Source organism: Topomyia yanbarensis, chromosome 1, assembly GCF_030247195.1.
Source record: "Topomyia yanbarensis strain Yona2022 chromosome 1, ASM3024719v1, whole genome shotgun sequence".
Lineage (NCBI taxonomy): Eukaryota > Metazoa > Arthropoda > Insecta > Diptera > Culicidae > Topomyia > Topomyia yanbarensis.
In genome coordinates, this window is record NC_080670.1 from 89,294,403 (window position 1) to 89,300,456 (window position 6,054).

Consider the following 6,054-nt stretch of genomic DNA (forward strand, 5'->3'; position numbering starts at 1 on the left):
CACCGCTGCGTTCATCGCCGCATTGGAACGGTTCATCAATCGGCGTGGTCTGGTGCGCAAAATGTTTTCTGACAACGGCACCAATTTTGTTGGGGCATCCAATGAGCTTCATCAATTGTACCTGGATTTCCGTAGTGAGGCACACTGTCGTAAGGTAAATGATTTTTTATTGTCTAGAGACATAGAATGGCACTTCATCCCCCCCAGAGCACCAAATTTTGGTGGCTTGTGGGAGGCAGGAGTGAAAAGTGTCAAAACGCATTTGAAGAGAACACTGCAAAATGCAATATTAACATTTGAAGAATATTGCACAATACTTACGCATGTAGAAGCAATTTTAAACTCGAGACCCATGTTTAGTGCCTCCGAAAGTCCAGATGAACCGCTTCCAATTACTCCAGCGCACTTGCAATTCGGGCCACTGGTTTGCATTCCAAAGCCATCTTGCGAAGGAACTCCAGACAATCGTTTATCTCGCTGGCGTTATCTTGATAAGCTTCGTGAACACTTTTGGGAACGTTGGTCTCGCGAATATTTGACGTCTCTTCAGTCACGGGGCAAGTGGACTGCAGCATCGCCGAGTGTCAAACCCGGAACGGTGGTGCTTTTAATCGAAGACAATCTTCCACCGCAGGTGTGGAAGCTAGGAATCGTGATCAATACTTACCCGGGATCGGACTCCTTGGTTCGTGTGGTGGACGTCAAGACTTCGAGTGGAACGTTTCGACGCTCTATAAGTAAACTAGCTCCTCTTCCGACAAAGGATAACTTCAGCTTCGCAGCCGCGGGGCAGGATGTTGGCGGATGTCCTTCCGCCTAGTGAAATGTTTTTAACTGTCGTGAACAAATAATTTTCGCTCCTTTTATTTTATTAAAATCGCGCAGCATCACAAACGATCAAGAACATTCCCGCAATATATATTTTGCGCGTATGGTCATAACACATAGGTAAGCAAGCAGCAGTAGGAGCAATAGCAATAATAGCAGCAGCATCAATACATGCGGTGCGGTATTGCATCATCGTCAGCGAGCGTGAGTGACCCAACGATACAATCGTATGATGTGGGAAGGAGATGACATGTAATTGATGTGTGACATGGCATCGACAATCATCGCGGATGAGCCACGCGTTTCTAGAACGTGTGGCGTGTAATATAAATACGCGCGTTCTGCGCATCGCAGCAGTCAGTTTTATTTCAACAAGTGTGAAGTACAAGTGAAGAGTGAAAATAAAAGAGTAAAGTGTGAAGTGCAAAAAGTGTTTTTCCTTCCAATAAATCACATCCAGTAGTAAGTGGTTTTCCAACATACAGTCCGCTAAAGTTGTTTGCGGTTTGTTTTGAGTGGTCCATCCAAGAGTTTATTTGTCTGCGGACAAGTGTAAACATAGCCAGCCACCAACAGCAAGCTGCAAATTTCCCACAACAAGGGCCACCCCTAGGCCCAAACAACTTTCGTTCGTGCAATATTACATGTCATTTATTTTACAGCAATATTGGATTAAAAATACATTAAAGTGCCTTTGTATTCCGTTCAATGAAACTGTAATCTTCAATCAATGTGTAAAATTATAATAAAATTCGTTGAAAAAAGCACGACAAGTTGTGTGTATTTGTGGTGGAACTTAATTTTACATTTATATTCATGCTCCAAATATGTGCATGAAAATAAATTTAAATTCACAATTTTTTTGTGTAGATGACGAAAATTCCTGTACTTTCTCCAACCGCAACATATACAAACCCTCAAACCCAAATTTCAATGTGGGACACAGTGAATAATAAATGTAGTGAATACCCGGTTTTATCATCCTCATAGTGTAACTTAGGCTGAGGAAATGGAGACATTGACTAAATTTGGACATATTTTTTCTTTCTTTACAATGAACCGAAGCTGTTAAAATATTATCTTTTAGTATCGTGATGTAGGGTCCTAACCATTACTGATTATTTGATATAAATTTCCCTTAAAGGGTTCTTCCAGCGTAAAATTCAAAAAAGATTGAATTTTCCATTTTTGCATTATAAGGAAAATATTTTCAAGAATGCATTTACTTGAATTCAACCATTTTCGTCTGCTAGAACCAATCAAACATATTTTCATATGAGGTCGACAAAATGGGGGGCTGCTAAAATCGGGCCTTCACTGTATTATAATAGAGAGGCAGTATTCAAAGAAATTTGTTGTGGACGAGTGTAGAACGACTTTGATTCTACTTACTTGAAGTCAGCGGCTTTGCCAGAAGTTCGGTTTGGTGGAAGTTTGGTGAAAATCTAACTTACTGTCAAAATCACATAATTCCGAAATTGTCATCTTTAATTGTCTTATTGCAATTGTCATATTACAGTATTACCCCTTCAAAAGTGAGCTCAATATGATAGGAAACCTGAGTATAATGATTGATTTCAGAATTCTGGGATGAATTTCTATTGAAATGTGTTCATGCAGGTATTTGATATTGAGGTGATTAGACAACGGTGAAATCAGGACCAATAGATCAGTTACAGATCAGGATCCAATTCCCACAATTTCTCAAAAGTCCTAATGATGTTTCAAACAACAGGTTATCAATGTACTGATAAGATAATTAGAAACATTAAGAAATCAGTCAACATCAATAAATTTTTAACTTCGATCCAATTTTTTGTATGGGAGTGAGGGTGGTATTAGACTCCAAAGCCTCCTCTTGGCTACGCCGTTGCTTGGAGTTATTTATATCAGTTATTTTCATTTTCCGAGATATCCGATGGTTATAAGTTAAAAAATTTACAGTCAGAAGGTTCGCGCAAATGAAATTTTTTACACCGAGAAATGATCAAGTTCCATCTAGCCAACTTGGCATTGATCGGTGGTTATTTCTAGCGGTTGTAGATAAAAAACGCTTTTAATCCACCTAACAGTGTGATGAGACATTTCTTATAACTCTTATCACTCTCTTCGGATATTATATCGTTTGAGAACATTTAGAACTTGATGCTTCTCGATGTTTTTGATAACACATACTACATGGGATAGTGGCAGGACTCAGAGAATCGCTCAAATCAGCATAGGACAACATCAGTGCTAGAAATCTTAAACCAAATCAATGGGAAAGCGAAAAAATGGCCCATAAAATAGACATACACACGAATTATTGCTAATGCTCTGTTAATAAAATATTTAAATTCCTCAATCAATGCATTGTAGTGGGAAAACTGAATTTTTCTAAAGGGGTTATATATTGTACTGCGCCAAAAAATCGATTTTTTTTTATCGATTTGAAGTTTATACTTTACTCAAATTTTCAACTGACTGAGAACTAAGAAATCAACACTTTTTCTTGAGAAAAGCGATACTAGCATTGACACCATTCAAAGAAGTGAATATTTCCAGACTTGGTTTTATTTCCTATTTAAGTACTATTGTGTTTTTTACATCCTAGATTGCATGATTCAGTGATCGAAACCCAAAACTTCATAAAGTATTTGAAATTATTATATTAAAATTTGTTTTTGCTATTGAAATTGACAAAATGATAGTATCGTTCCTTTGGCAATTGTTTACTTTTTCGGTCTTACCTATCAGCATTGAAGTTTTTTTTACAATAACTACCGTTTTACACCACCGATTTCGTCCGGGTTTTTTCAATAACGATCAATATTACTATTTACAGCTGATAATCCTAAAAAATACGAAAAAACAGTTTCGCCTCTAAACTGCTAGCAAAAAAAAGTATCGCTCTGTTTGTTTGCATGGAGCGTGGAGGGCGAAACTTTAAATAAACAAAAATACAGTTTCGCCCGTTGTATTTTTTGCTGTAGTTTAGGAAAGCAATATCGTAGAATCCAAATTTTTAGGTAAATTTGTTGCGTTTCAAAGCCCTCATTCGCATGTATGAAAAAAGCCTTATGTTTACATTTGTAAGTATCGCCCTTTTCACAAAAAACGTTGAAATGGAATCGCAGCTCCTGATATCACGCTATCTCTGAAGTGCATGCGTGCATAGTTCCAAATTTTACTTCGGCATCGACTTTTTCTAAAGGTGACTTCCCAGTAGTATCCTTGATTTAAATTATTATCGCTACTCCTAATGCCAAAGAACAAATAAAAACCTCTCGAAAACGAACCGTTTGGGAAAATCATCATCATTAGGTACTGGAATTTTCAGTTTCACGAAACTTTTCGTCACTTGCGTTAATGCACTGGGTGCACAGTGCTCTGAAAATCTAGCGAAATCGTCTTAGGGCACCAGCGGGTCTAATTCAGAGCTATCTGCGCGGCGAGTTAAATCTGTAAAGAATACTAAAAATTAGTTTCTATTCCATAATTTTCAGTTCAGCAATTCGAGAGATCGTGCTCACCGCAAGCCATGAAAAATAGACTACGTTGTGAAGTGATGGTCACTACTTATTAAAAAATCACAGTTAAATAAAAAATAAAACTATTAAAAAATTTCAAATTGTTTAATAAGCTTTCGTAATATTGTGTAGGAAAAAAGCTGAAAATTTCAGTATTTTCTCTATCTGCAACATATAACCCCATGCAATGCAATGCAATAAAAAATCCCCAAAAATGAAATGTGCCTATTAATGTAAAACACAGTGAATAATAGATACAATAAAGACCCATTTTTATCAGCCTCATGGTGTATTGTAGGCTGACAAAATGGGGACATTGACTAAATCGGGCATTTTTTTTCTTTATAATAAACTGAAACTGTTAAAATATTCTTCCCGTCCCTTGATGTAGTCTGATAACATGCTCAAGGAAGGATTTATTCGAATTCATTCTTGTTCGTCTGCTAAAGCCCATCAAACATATGTTCATATTTGGCTGATAAAATCGGGGTTTCAATGTATTATATTAGATATTTAGCATTCGAAGAAGTTTCTTGTGAACGAGTGTAGAACGACTTTGTTTCTACTTACTTGAAGTCAGCGGCGTAGCCAGAAATTCGGTTTGGTGGGGGTTTGGTGAAAATCGATCATACTGTCCAAACGGCATAATTCCGAAACCGTAATTTTTGAAATTTTAAAATTATGCAGAAATAATTTTTCAGAAAATAGTAACAGAGTTCGTGTCTTTAGCGAATTTGTTGAGACTTTATTGTAGTCATGAATATTAACCTGAGAAAATTCACCATAAATACTTCTTGGACGATATACCGTCAAAATTATTTTATCAAATGATGCGCTGTTTAACGTTTGTAAAACTCATCGAAGATACTAAACCTCCGAAATTGGCGGTTTCAAAATGATGCTATCTTGACCTTAAATTACTGTTTTTGAATATTTTACCTATACATATAATTGGTCATACAACATAAATCAAATGATCATCAAAATCGATCAGGACCTGCTAGAGTCGAATGGAAATCGTCATTTTTCATAAATTTCTCTCTACATTCGAAAAGTGTTATCCGCGTTATTAATCATATTACGTTTTCGTCTCAACTCGACGCATTCCCAAAATAAAAACCTGTTTTAATCCACCTAGTGGTGTAATTGTGTTTTTCTCATTTGTCCAGACTACGATTCCATGGCTGGTTATGTTCAATACAATGGTGGAAATGAATATTACATGTTCAGTACGATTTGCACATACATACAACGGATCGACAGCCACGATCTTGAGATACTATGTGATACTGAAACATCGCTTGAAACCAGCGGCGGATCATGGAGAAAGATCCGGGAGGTCCAGGTCCTGCCGAAAATTTTCAACTTGTTAAGAAAATTTTAAACTAGTTTTAATTTTAAAGTAGCAACCCCTCACTGCATACTCCCTCCGGGTCGGTAAGATTGACGATTTTCAGAGTGATTGCATAACCTTCCTATATGAGAAAGGCAAAAATGTACCAAGGTCCAAAAAAATCAATTTTTGTCAAACATCTCAATGTTTCATGCATTTTAAAGTCATTTGGCATCAAAAATACAAATTTGATTTTGAAAATTTTTCATTTCAGTTTATATGAGAATTTGCTGTGTGATTGCACTCTTCAATTCGTAACTCCGGAACGGGAAGTCCAATCAATAAAAAATTCAATAGCAGCCGATGGGAAGGTTGTACCTTTCA